Below are 14,144 nucleotides of genomic sequence, written 5' to 3'. Positions count from 1 at the left end.
ACTTAAGGGGCTTTCTCCTGGCACATTCCATTCTAAATGACAACCTAGAACACGACTTCCATTGAGGCTCTGTTCTCCTAGTAACCAGATTTGGTAAGGGAGAACTGCTGCCACCTTGTGACCGTTTCACACAACAGCAGCTTTAACCCCAGCGCTAATGGTCAGTGGATATTCAAAATCATTGCAGGCCTGTAAATGACACCTGCCCTGAAGACAAATCCTGGGGTCATATATCGACCAAAAAATTCAAAAGACGTCCATATTTCAAAACGACAGTTTCAAGAGGCATATTTTACGCCCATTAGTGTTCTGCCTCTTTTTCTTTCTTTTTTGTTAAAAAAACGGGAATGGAAAAAGGCAACCCTCAGAATGGGCGATAATATTTGCAAACGAATCAATGGACAAAGGTTTAATCTCCAATATATATAAACAGCTCATGCAGCTTAATATTAAAAAAAAACAAACAACCCAATACAAAACTGGGCAGAAGATCTAAATAGACGTTTCTTCAAAGAAGACACAGAGATGGTCAAGACGCACATGAAAAGCTGCTCAACATCACTAATTATTACAGAAATGCAAATCAAAACTACAATGAGGTATCACCTCACACCTGTTAGAATCGGCATCATCAGAAAATCTACAAACAACAAATTCTGCCGAGGGTGTGGACAAAAGGAACCCTCTTCCACTCTTGGTGGGAATGAAAATGGATACAGTCACTATGGAGAACAGTATGGAGGCTCCTTAAAAAACTAAAAATAGAATTACCATATGATCCAGCAATCCCACTTCTGGGCATATACCCAGAGAAAACCATAAATCAAAAAGACACATTCACCACAATGTTCATTGCAGCCACTATTTATGATAGCCAGGTAATGGAAGCAACCTAAGTGCCCACAGACAGACGAATGGATAAAGATGTGGTACATATATAAAATGGAATATTACTCAGCCATAAAAAGGAATGAAACTGGGTCATTTGTAGAGACGTCGATGGATCTCGAGACTGTCATACAGAGTGAAGTAAGTCAGAAAGAGAAAAACAAATATTGGATATTAATGCATATATGTGGAACCTAGAAAAATGGTACAGATGAACCAGTTTGCAGGGCAGCAATAGAGACACAGAGGTAGAGAACAAACGTATGGACACCAAGTGGGGGAAGACATGGGGTGGTGGTGGTGGGATGAGTTGGGTGATTGGGATTGATCTGTATAAAAGTATATGCATAAAATAGATAACTAATAATAACCTGCTGTATAAAAAAATAAAATTAAATTTCAAAATTTTTAAAAATAAAATTTAAAAATGAAACAGAAAAAATGTCTTCCCTTCACACAGATGTATTTATATGAATGAATTGTTTCCATGCTTATATCTATAAATACATAAAAGAGGAATAAAATCTAACTTGAACCAAAAAAAAAAAAACCTGAACCCACCAGTTATACAATGGAAAACCCTATCAGGGAACTTGTTCCAGCGGTAAACAATTCTGAAATTGGTCAGAGGTGGGGAATCATCTCCCATACAGCCAGCAGCGCCCCCCCAACCCCCGCGAGGAGTGTCCTCATTGCAAAGCTAGGGGACCGTGCCGAGGCGTCTGTGAGTAAACGTGAGCTGAGCCCCAGGCCAGCTGCTGCTGGACCGTTCCCACCCTTCCCAGGTAAAACACCTGAATATGTACAAGGACTTGAAAGCCTAGAGGAAGGGCCGTGGAGCCACACCAGCGACAGCATGCAGGCCAACTTGGTGCCTGCAGGCCAGCCAGGATGGTCATGGCCCCGGGCATTTTACTGGAAGCTTTCCATTTCCCTGCCTGAGACACCCCTCCTGTCCCGGCCCCCACTGCTTTTTTCCTTCCTCACCTCTGCCCAGAGAGAAATTCCAGCGGAAGGTATGGGTGACGCATCCTCTTCTTTAGCAGGTGGCAGCCTGGCAACTCCTGCAGAAAGTCCAGCAGAGCCCCACTCACACCGGGCCACCCACAAAGCCGTGGCCCCACACTCCCTCCCACCCGCACAGCCCCGAGACTGCTGATGGGGCAGAGAATATGGCGTCAGGCACAGCTGCAGGGGCTCTTGCTGCCTGGAGCGCTGTTTATATTGACCTCAACCCAGGCACACATGGGGAGGGCTGGCCGGCATGGTCAGGCTGCCGAGTTCAGCCAATCCTCACCCCTCAGGAACTCACATTGCAGAAAATGGACCTCGCTGAACCGGTCAGGTCCAAGGAACAGGTGTGGGCTCCTGAGAGTCAGGATAGTCAAGGGGCTGCAGCTCCGGCTTGTTTTCTAAACATTTTATCTGGCCCATAAGTGGGAGACAACTTCAAGAAGACCCTCTCCTAATGAGAGGAAGCCAGGAGTCAGGGAGAGGAGGGGTGATGGGTGGAGACACAGGCCTGGTGCCCCGGCTGCAGTGGAAGTCTCTGGAAGACCAGGCAGAGGGAGGCTGCACAGAGTGATGCACAGGGTCACAGACCTGTCGGAGCTGCTGTTTGTTAGTTCAAGTCCCGCTCGGAGGTGCTCTGTGTCAGCTCTGAGTGACAGGAGATCTGGGGTGCTCTGAAATGAGGGCTATGTGCACGGTTCCTGTGTGCCCAGCCCTGCAGGGGTACCTGTCCAGGGGAGCTCCGTATCCTGGGAGGGGCCTGACCACGAGAGCCCCATGGGCTGCTGGGTAGTTGCACAGGTGAGCTCCATATCCTGGGAGTGGCCTGACCACGAGAGCCCCGTGGGCTGCTGGGGACCTGGTAAAGGATGTCAGGACAGTCAGTGAAGCCACCAAGGATATACATCCAGTAGTTCCTAATTCCTACACCCTGCTGGTCATTCTACCATCCACCAGGACATGGTATTCTGTGTTAGACTTCAATGGTGCCTTCTTCTGTATTCCATTCGTCCCACAAATGCTCTGCTGCCCTGGTAACCATATTTGGGAATGGAGAAATGCTGCCGCCTTGTGGCCGTTTCCCACAACAGCAGCTTTAAACCCAGTGCTAATGGTCACTAAATATTCACACTCATTTCAGCCTGTAGATGACACCTGCCCTCAAAAACAATCCTGGGGTCGAAAATTGACCAAAAAATGCAAAAGAGGGCAACCATCCAAGAAGACAATTTCAAGAGGTTAATTGTACTCTCCGTTTTTTTCTGTTTTTCTGTACCAGAAATTTAAAATGGCATGGAAAAATGCTGAACATTAAGAATAATTAAAGATATGCAAATCCAAATTACAAAAACCTATCAGCTCACACCAGTCAGAATGGCCAGCGGCAAAAATTCTGCAAACAATAAATGCTGAAGGGGTTTTGGAGAAACGCCTACCCTTGGTTCTACGTGGGACATGGTAAGAGCCAGTAATGAAAACAAAAATGAGGTGCCTTGTAAAGGTAAATACTGAGCTACCATTCAATCAAGCATACCCGCTGCTGGGCCTTTCACCTGAGGGGATGAGAATCAAAAGGACACAGGCTGGGCCTCACTGGTGGCGCAGTGGTTGACAGTCCGCCTGCCAATGCAGGGGACACGGGTTCATGCACCGGGTCGGGAAGATGCCACATGCCATGGAGCGGCTGGTCCCGTGAGCTATGGCTGCTGGGACTGCGCATCCGGACCCTGTGTCCTGCAATGGGAGACTCCACGGCAGTGAGAGGTCCATGTACCGCAAAAAAAAAAGACACCGGCTGGCAATCCTGTACTCCAGAAATATTTACCATAGCCAACACTTGGAAGCTACGAAAATCTCCATCAACCCAGGAATGCACAAAGAAGAAGTGGTCCATGTACACAATGGAATATGACTCCAATAAAAATATATAAATTCAATTTATAAAACAAACATAAGTAAGGACACATTGGCTTTGGTGGGCACATTCCACTCTAATATATAACTGAGGAACACCACTACCAGGATGGTCTGTTTCCCTAGTTACCAGATTGGGAAAAGCAGAAATGCTGCCGCCCTCTGGTCGTTACCTGCAACAGCAGCTTTAAAACCTGTGCTAAGGGTCACTTCATATGCACCAGTACTGGAGGGCTGTAAATGAAACATGCCCTCAAAATGTCTTAAGGGAGGTAACGGCCAAAATATCTCTAAATGTCACACATACTTCACGAAAACAATTTGAAGAGGTAAGCTGTACTCACAGTTTGAAGAAAAAAAGGACATGCCAGAAAGCTCAGTTTCAAGGGATTATGAGACACATGCAAATCCAACCACAAAGTGGTATCAGCTCACAATACTCAGAATAAACTTCAGCACATAAAACTACAAACAAAAAATGCTGAAGGTGTTGTGGAGAACTGCATACCGTCAACTTTAAGTGGGACGTAACCTGGTAAGAGCCACTAATGAGAACAGAATGGAGGTGCATCTACAAGGTAAACATTTTGCTACAATATGATTCAGGAGGGCCACTCCTGGGTCTATAAACTAAGAAGTCAGAATTGGAAAGACAGAGGCAGGCAAATGTGCATTGCCGCAGCATTACAATAGCCATGACATGGAAACAACCAAAAACTCCATCAACAGATGAGTGGACAAAGAAGAACTGGTACACGTAAAGACAGAATATTAGCCAAGGATTAAAAGGACGCAATGCCATTTGCAGAACCGTAGATGAGTCTAGAGGTAATCACGTGACTTGTAGTAAGTCAGAAAGAGACAGACACATATCGTATGATATCACTTATAGGTGTTACCTAAACATTGATACCAGTTCAGATATTTGCACAGGGAAGGGCAATGACAGATTCATTAAACAAACTTATGGCTCACCAATGGAAAGGTGTGAAGATTGGATCCATTAGGATATTGGGGTTAACAGACATATACAAACACAGGTGAAATATATAATCACCAAAGACCTATGGAATACCACGAGAAGACTGCTCAACATTCCGTCATAACGTACATGGGAAAAGGATCCCAGGAAGAACAGACATATGTATATGTGTAAAGGAACCACGTCTTGCACACCTACAGCAAGCCGAACATTGGAATCAATCTTGCTGTGATAAAAAATAAAAAATTAAATTTAAAAAACGAACAAGTAGTGAGACAAACTTAAGGGGCTTTCTCCTGGCACATTCCATTCTAAATGACAACCTAGAACACGACTTCCATTGAGGCTCTGTTCTCCTAGTAACCAGATTTGGTAAGGGAGAACTGCTGCCACCTTGTGGCCGTTTCACACAAAAGCAGCTTTAACCCCAGCGCTAATGGTCAGTGGATATTCAAAATCATTGCAGGCCTGTAAATGACACCTGCCCTGAAAACAAATCCTGGGGTCATATATCGACCAAAAAATTCAAAAGACGTCCGTATTTCAAAACGACAGTTTCAAGAGGCATATTTTACGCCCATTAGTGTTCTGCCTCTTTTTCTTTCTTTTTTGTTAAAAAAACGGGAATGGAAAAAGGCAAACCTCAGAATGGGCGAAAATATTTGCAAACGAATCAATGGACAAAGGTTTAATCTCCAATATATATAAACAGCTCATGCAGCTTAATATTAAAAAAAAACAAACAACCCAATACAAAAATGGGCAGAAGATCTAAATAGACGTTTCTTCAAAGAAGACACAGAGATGGTCAAGACACACATGAAAAGCTGCTCAACATCACTATTTATTACAGAAATGCAAATCAAAACTACAATGAGGTATCACCTCACACCTGTTAGAATCGGCATCATCAGAAAATCTACAAACAACAAATTCTGCAGAGGGTGTGGACAAAAGGAACCCTCTTCCACTCTTGGTGGGAATGAAAATGGATACAGTCACTATGGAGAACACTATGGAGGTTCCTTAAAAAACTAAAAATAGAATTACCATATGATCCAGCAATCCCACTTCTGGGCATATACCCAGAGAAAACCATAAATCAAAAAGACACATTCACCACAATGTTCATTGCAGCCACTATTTACAATAGCCAGGTAATGGAAGCAACCTAAGTGCCCACAGACAGACGAATGGATAAAGATGTGGTACATATATAAAATGGAATATTACTCAGCCATAAATAGGAATGAAACTGGGTCATTTGTAGAGACGTCGATGGATCTCGAGACTGTCATACAGAGTGAAGTAAGTCAGAAAGAGAAAAACAAATATTGGATATTAATGCATATATGTGGAACCTAGAAAAATGGTACAGATGAACCAGTCTGCAGGGCAGAAATAGAGACACAGAGGTAGAGAACAAACGTATGGACACCAAGTGGGGGAAGACATGGGGTGGTGGTGGTGGGATGAGTTGGGTGATTGGGATTGACCTGTATACATATATATGCATAAAATAGATAACTAATAATAACCTGCTGTATAAAAAAATAAAATTAAATTTCAAAATTTTTAAAAATAAAATTTAAAAATGAAACAGAAAAAATGTCTTCCCTTCACACAGATGTATTTATATGAATGAATTGTTTCCATGCTTATATCTATAAATACATAAAAGAGGAATAAAATCTAACTTGAACCAAAAAAAAAAAAAAAACCTGAACCCACCAGTTATACAATGGAAAACCCTATCAGGGAACTTGTTCCAGCGGTAAACAATTCTGAAATTGGTCAGAGGTGGGGAATCATCTCCCATACAGCCAGCAGCGCCCCCCCAACCCCCGCGAGGAGTGTCCTCATTGCAAAGCTAGGGGACCGTGCCGAGGCGTCTGTGAGTAAACGTGAGCTGAGCCCCAGGCCAGCTGCTGCTGGACCGTTCCCACCCTTCCCAGGTAAAACACCTGAATATGTACAAGGACTTGAAAGCCTAGAGGAAGGGCCGTGGAGCCACACCAGCGACAGCATGCAGGCCAACTTGGTGCCTGCAGGCCAGCCAGGATGGTCATGGCCCCGGGCGTTTTACTGGAAGCTTTCCATTTCCCTGCCTGAGACACCCCTCCTGTCCCGGCCCCCACTGCTTTTTTCCTTCCTCACCTCTGCCCAGAGAGAAATTCCAGCGGAAGGTATGGGTGACACATCCTCTTCTTTAGCAGGTGGCAGCCTGGCAACTCCTGCAGAAAGTCCAGCAGAGCCCCACTCACACCGGGCCACCCACAAAGCCATGGCCCCTCACTCCCTCCCTCCCGCACAGCCCCGAGACTGCTGATGGGGCAGAGAATATGGCGTCAGGCACAGCTGCAGGGGCTCTTGCTGCCTGGAGCGCTGTTTATATTGACCTCAACCCAGGCACACATGGGGAGGGCTGGCCGGCATGGTCAGGCTGCCGAGTTCAGCCAATCCTCACCCCTCAGGAACTCACATTGCAGAAAATGGACCTCGCTGAACCGGCCAGGTCCAAGGAACAGGTGTGGGCTCCTGAGAGTCAGGATAGTCAAGGGGCTGCAGCTCCAGCTTGTTTTCTAAACATTTTATCTGGCCCATGAGTGGGAGACAACTTCAAGAAGACCCTCTCCTAATGAGAGGAAGCCAGGAGTCAGGGAGAGGAGGGGTGATGGGTGGAGACACAGGCCTGGTGCCCCGGCTGCAGTGGAAGTCTCTGGAAGACCAGGCAGAGGGAGGCTGCACAGAGTGATGCACAGGGTCACAGACCTGTCGGAGCTGCTGTTTGTTAGTTCAAGTCCCGCTCGGAGGTGCTCTGTGTCAGCTCTGAGTGACAGGAAATCTGGGGTGCTCTGAAATGAGGGCTATGTGCACGGTTCCTGTGTGCCCAGCCCTGCAGGGGTACCTGTCCAGGGGAGCTCCGTATCCTGGGAGGGGCCTGACCACGAGAGCCCCATGGGCTGCTGGGTAGTTGCACAGGTGAGCTCCATATCCTGGGAGTGGCCTGACCACGAGAGCCCCGTGGGCTGCTGGGGACCTGGTAAAGGATGTCAGGACAGTCAGTGAAGCCACCAAGGATATACATCCAGTAGTTCCTAATTCCTACACCCTGCTGGTCATTCTACCATCCACCAGGACATGGTATTCTGTGTTAGACTTCAATGGTGCCTTCTTCTGTATTCCATTCGTCCCACAAATGCTCTGCTGCCCTGGTAACCATATTTGGGAATGGAGAAATGCTGCCGCCTCGTGGCCATTTCCCACAACAGCAGCTTTAAACCCAGTGCTAATGGTCACTAAATATTCACACTCATTTCAGCCTGTAGATGACACCTGCCCTCAAAAACAATCCTGGGGTCGAAAATTGACCAAAAAATGCAAAAGAGGGCAACCATCCAAGAAGACAATTTCAAGAGGTTAATTGTACTCTCCGTTTTTTTCTGTTTTTCTGTACCAGAAATTTAAAATGGCATGGAAAAATGCTGAACATTAAGAATAATTAAAGATATGCAAATCCAAATTACAAAAACCTATCAGCTCACACCAGTCAGAATGGCCAGCGGCAAAAATTCTGCAAACAATAAATGCTGAAGGGGTTTTGGAGAAACGCCTACCCTTGGTTCAACGTGGGACATGGTAAGAGCCAGTAATGAAAACAAAAATGAGGTGCCTTGTAAAGGTAAATACTGAGCTACCATTCAATCAAGCATACCCGCTGCTGGGCCTTTCACCTGAGGGGATGAGAATCAAAAGGACACAGGCTGGGCCTCACTGGTGGCGCAGTGGTTGAGAGTCCGCCTGCCAATGCAGGGGACACGGGTTCATGCACCGGGTCGGGAAGATGCCACATGCCATGGAGCGGCTGGTCCCGTGAGCTCTGGCTGCTGGGACTGCGCATCCGGAGCCTGTGTCCTGCAATGGGAGACTCCACGGCAGTGAGAGGTCCATGTACCGCAAAAAAAAAAGACACCGGCTGGCAATCCTGTACTCCAGAAATATTTACCATAGCCAACACTTGGAAGCTACGAAAATCTCCATCAACCCAGGAATGCACAAAGAAGAAGTGGTCCATGTACACAATGGAATATGACTCCAATAAAAAAATATAAATTCAATTTATAAAACAAACATAAGTAAGGACACATTGGCTTTGGTGGGCACATTCCACTCTAATATATAACTGAGGAACACCACTACCAGGATGGTCTGTTTCCCTAGTTACCAGATTGGGAAAAGCAGAAATGCTGCCGCACTCTGGTCGTTACCTGCAACAGCAGCTTTAAAACCTGTGCTAAGGGTCACTTCATATGCACCAGTACTGGAGGGCTGTAAATGAAACGTGCCCTCAAAATGTCTTAAGGGAGGTAACGGCCAAAATATCTCTAAATGTCACACATACTTCACAAAAACAATTTGAAGAGGTAAGCTGTACTCACAGTTTGAAGAAAAAAAGGACATGCCAGAAAGCTCAATTTCAAGGGATTATGAGACACATGCAAATCCAACCACAATGTGGTATCAGCTCACAATACTCAGAATAAACTTCAGCACATAAAACTACAAACAAAAAATTCTGAAGGTGTTGTGGAGAACTGCATACCGTCAACTTTAAGTGGGACGTAACCTGGTAAGAGCCACTAATGAGAACAGAATGGAGGTGCATCTACAAGGTAAACATTTTGCTACAATATGATTCAGGAGGGCCACTCCTGGGTCTATAAACTAAGAAGTCAGAATTGGAAAGACAGAGGCAGGCAAATGTGCATTGCCGCAGCATTACAATAGCCATGACATGGAAACAACCAAAGAGTCCATCAACAGATGAGTGGACAAAGAAGAACTGGTACATGGACAGACAGAATATTAGCCAAGGATTAAAAGGACGCAATGCCATTTGCAGAACCGTAGATGAGTCTAGAGGTAATCACGTGACTTGTAGTAAGTCAAAAAGAGACAGACACATATCGTATGATATCACTTATAGGTGTTACCTAAACATTGATACCAGTTCAGATATTTGCACAGGGAAGGGCAATGACAGATTCATTAAACAAACTTATGGCTCACCAATGGAAAGGTGTGAGGATTGGATCCATTAGGATATTGGGGTTAACAGACATATACAAACACAGGTGAAATATATAATCACCAAAGACCTATGGAATACCACGAGAAGACTACTAAACATTCCGTCATAACGTACATGGGAAAAGGATCCCAGGAAGAACAGACATATGTATATGTGTAAAGGAACCACATCTTGCACACCTACAGCAAGCCAAACATTGGAATCAAACTTGCTGTGATAAAAAAATAAAAAATTAAATTTAAAAAACGAACAAGTAGTGAGACAAACTTAAGGGGCTTTCTCCTGGCACATTCCATTCTAAATGTCAACCTAAAACACGACTTCCATTGAGGCTCTGTTCTCCTAGTAACCAGATTTGGTAAGGGAGAACTGCTGCCACCTTGTGGCCGTTTCACACAACAGCAGCTTTAACCCCAGCGCTAATGGTCAGTGGATATTCAAAATCATTGCAGGCCTGTAAATGACACCTGCCCTGAAAACAATTCCTGGGGTCATATATCGACCAAAAAATTCAAAAGACGTCCATATTTCAAAACGACAGTTTCAAGAGGCATATTTTACGCCCATTAGTGTTCTGCCTCTTTTTCTTTCTTTTTTGTTAAAAAAACGGGAATGGAAAAAGGCAAACCTCAGAATGGGCGAAAATATTTGCAAACGAATCAATGGACAAAGGTTTAATCTCCAATATATATAAACAGCTCATGCAGCTTAATATTTAAAAAAAAACAAACAAACCAATACAAAACTGGGCAGAAGATCTAAATAGACGTTTCTTCAAAGAAGACACAGAGATGGTCAAGACGCACATGAAAAGCTGCTCAACATCACTAATTATTACAGAAATGCAAATCAAAACTACAATGAGGTATCACCTCACACCTGTTAGAATCGGCATCATCAGAAAATCTACAAACAACAAATTCTGCGGAGGGTGTGGACAAAAGGAACCCTCTTCCACTCTTGGTGGGAATGAAAATGGATACAGTCACTATCGAGAAGAGCATGGAGGTTCCTTAAAAAACTAAAAATAGAATTACCATATGATCCAGCAATCCCACTTCTGGGCATATACCCAGAGAAAACCATAAATCAAAAAGACACATTCACCACAATGTTCATTGCAGCCACTATTTACAATAGCCAGGTAATGGAAGCAACCTAAGTGCCCACAGACAGACGAATGGATAAAGATGTGGTACATATATAAAATGGAATATTACTCAGCCATAAATAGGAATGAAACTGGGTCATTTGTAGAGATGTCGATGGATCTCGAGACTGTCATACAGAGTGAAGTAAGTCAGAAAGAGAAAAACAAATATTGGATATTAATGCATATATGTGGAACCTAGAAAAATGGTACAGATGAACCAGTTTGCAGGGCAGAAATAGAGACACAGAGGTAGAGAACAAACGTATGGACACCAAGTGGGGGAAGACATGGGGTGGTGGTGGTGGGATGAGTTGGGTGATTGGGATTGACCTGTATACATATATATGCATACAATAGATAACTAATAATAACCTGCTGTATAAAAAAATAAAATTAAATTTCAAAATTTTTAAAAATAAAATTTAAAAATGAAACAGAAAAAATGTCTTCCCTTCACACAGATGTATTTATATGAATGAATTGTTTCCATGCTTATATCTATAAATACATAAAAGAGGAATAAAATCTAACTTGAACCAAAAAAAAAAAAAAAACCTGAACCCACCAGTTATACAATGGAAAACCCTATCAGGGAACTTGTTCCAGCGGTAAACAATTCTGAAATTGGTCAGAGGTGGGGAATCATCTCCCATACAGCCAGCAGCGCCCCCCCAACCCCCGCGAGGAGTGTCCTCATTGCAAAGCTAGGGGACCGTGCCGAGGCGTCTGTGAGTAAACGTGAGCTGAGCCCCAGGCCAGCTGCTGCTGGACCGTTCCCACCCTTCCCAGGTAAAACACCTGAATATGTACAAGGACTTGAAAGCCTAGAGGAAGGGCCGTGGAGCCACACCAGCGACAGCATGCAGGCCAACTTGGTGCCTGCAGGCCAGCCAGGATGGTCATGGCCCCGGGCGTTTTACTGGAAGCTTTCCATTTCCCTGCCTGAGACACCCCTCCTGTCCCGGCCCCCACTGCTTTTTTCCTTCCTCACCTCTGCCCAGAGAGAAATTCCAGCGGAAGGTATGGGTGACACATCCTCTTCTTTAGCAGGTGGCAGCCTGGCAACTCCTGCAGAAAGTCCAGCAGAGCCCCACTCACACCGGGCCACCCACAAAGCCATGGCCCCTCACTCCCTCCCTCCCGCACAGCCCCGAGACTGCTGATGGGGCAGAGAATATGGCGTCAGGCACAGCTGCAGGGGCTCTTGCTGCCTGGAGCGCTGTTTATATTGACCTCAACCCAGGCACGCATGGGGAGGGCTGGCCGGCATGGTCAGGCTGCCGAGTTCAGCCAATCCTCACCCCTCAGGAACTCACATTGCAGAAAATGGACCTCGCTGAACCGGCCAGGTCCAAGGAACAGGTGTGGGCTCCTGAGAGTCAGGATAGTCAAGGGGCTGCAGCTCCAGCTTGTTTTCTAAACATTTTATCTGGCCCATGAGTGGGAGACAACTTCAAGAAGACCCTCTCCTAATGAGAGGAAGCCAGGAGTCAGGGAGAGGAGGGGTGATGGGTGGAGACACAGGCCTGGTGCCCCGGCTGCAGTGGAAGTCTCTGGAAGACCAGGCAGAGGGAGGCTGCACAGAGTGATGCACAGGGTCACAGACCTGTCGGAGCTGCTGTTTGTTAGTTCAAGTCCCGCTCGGAGGTGCTCTGTGTCAGCTCTGAGTGACAGGAAATCTGGGGTGCTCTGAAATGAGGGCTATGTGCACGGTTCCTGTGTGCCCAGCCCTGCAGGGGTACCTGTCCAGGGGAGCTCCGTATCCTGGGAGGGGCCTGACCACGAGAGCCCCATGGGCTGCTGGGTAGTTGCACAGGTGAGCTCCATATCCTGGGAGTGGCCTGACCACGAGAGCCCCGTGGGCTGCTGGGGACCTGGTAAAGGATGTCAGGACAGTCAGTGAAGCCACCAAGGATATACATCCAGTAGTTCCTAATTCCTACACCCTGCTGGTCATTCTACCATCCACCAGGACATGGTATTCTGTGTTAGACTTCAATGGTGCCTTCTTCTGTATTCCATTCGTCCCACAAATGCTCTGCTGCCCTGGTAACCATATTTGGGAATGGAGAAATGCTGCCGCCTCGTGGCCATTTCCCACAACAGCAGCTTTAAACCCAGTGCTAATGGTCACTAAATATTCACACTCATTTCAGCCTGTAGATGACACCTGCCCTCAAAAACAATCCTGGGGTCGAAAATTGACCAAAAAATGCAAAAGAGGGCAACCATCCAAGAAGACAATTTCAAGAGGTTAATTGTACTCTCCGTTTTTTTCTGTTTTTCTGTACCAGAAATTTAAAATGGCATGGAAAAATGCTGAACATTAAGAATAATTAAAGATATGCAAATCCAAATTACAAAAACCTATCAGCTCACACCAGTCAGAATGGCCAGCGGCAAAAATTCTGCAAACAATAAATGCTGAAGGGGTTTTGGAGAAACGCCTACCCTTGGTTCAACGTGGGACATGGTAAGAGCCAGTAATGAAAACAAAAATGAGGTGCCTTGTAAAGGTAAATACTGAGCTACCATTCAATCAAGCATACCCGCTGCTGGGCCTTTCACCTGAGGGGATGAGAATCAAAAGGACACAGGCTGGGCCTCACTGGTGGCGCAGTGGTTGAGAGTCCGCCTGCCAATGCAGGGGACACGGGTTCATGCACCGGGTCGGGAAGATGCCACATGCCATGGAGCGGCTGGTCCCGTGAGCTCTGGCTGCTGGGACTGCGCATCCGGAGCCTGTGTCCTGCAATGGGAGACTCCACGGCAGTGAGAGGTCCATGTACCGCAAAAAAAAAAGACACCGGCTGGCAATCCTGTACTCCAGAAATATTTACCATAGCCAACACTTGGAAGCTACGAAAATCTCCATCAACCCAGGAATGCACAAAGAAGAAGTGGTCCATGTACACAATGGAATATGACTCCAATAAAAAAATATAAATTCAATTTATAAAACAAACATAAGTAAGGACACATTGGCTTTGGTGGGCACATTCCACTCTAATATATAACTGAGGAACACCACTACCAGGATGGTCTGTTTCCCTAGTTACCAGATTGGGAAAAGCAGAAATGCTGCCGCACTCTGGTCGTTACCT

The sequence above is a fragment of the Hyperoodon ampullatus genome, assembly GCF_949752795.1.
Source record: "Hyperoodon ampullatus genome assembly, chromosome: 4".
Lineage (NCBI taxonomy): Eukaryota > Metazoa > Chordata > Mammalia > Artiodactyla > Ziphiidae > Hyperoodon > Hyperoodon ampullatus.
This window is presented reverse-complemented; position numbering follows the sequence as displayed.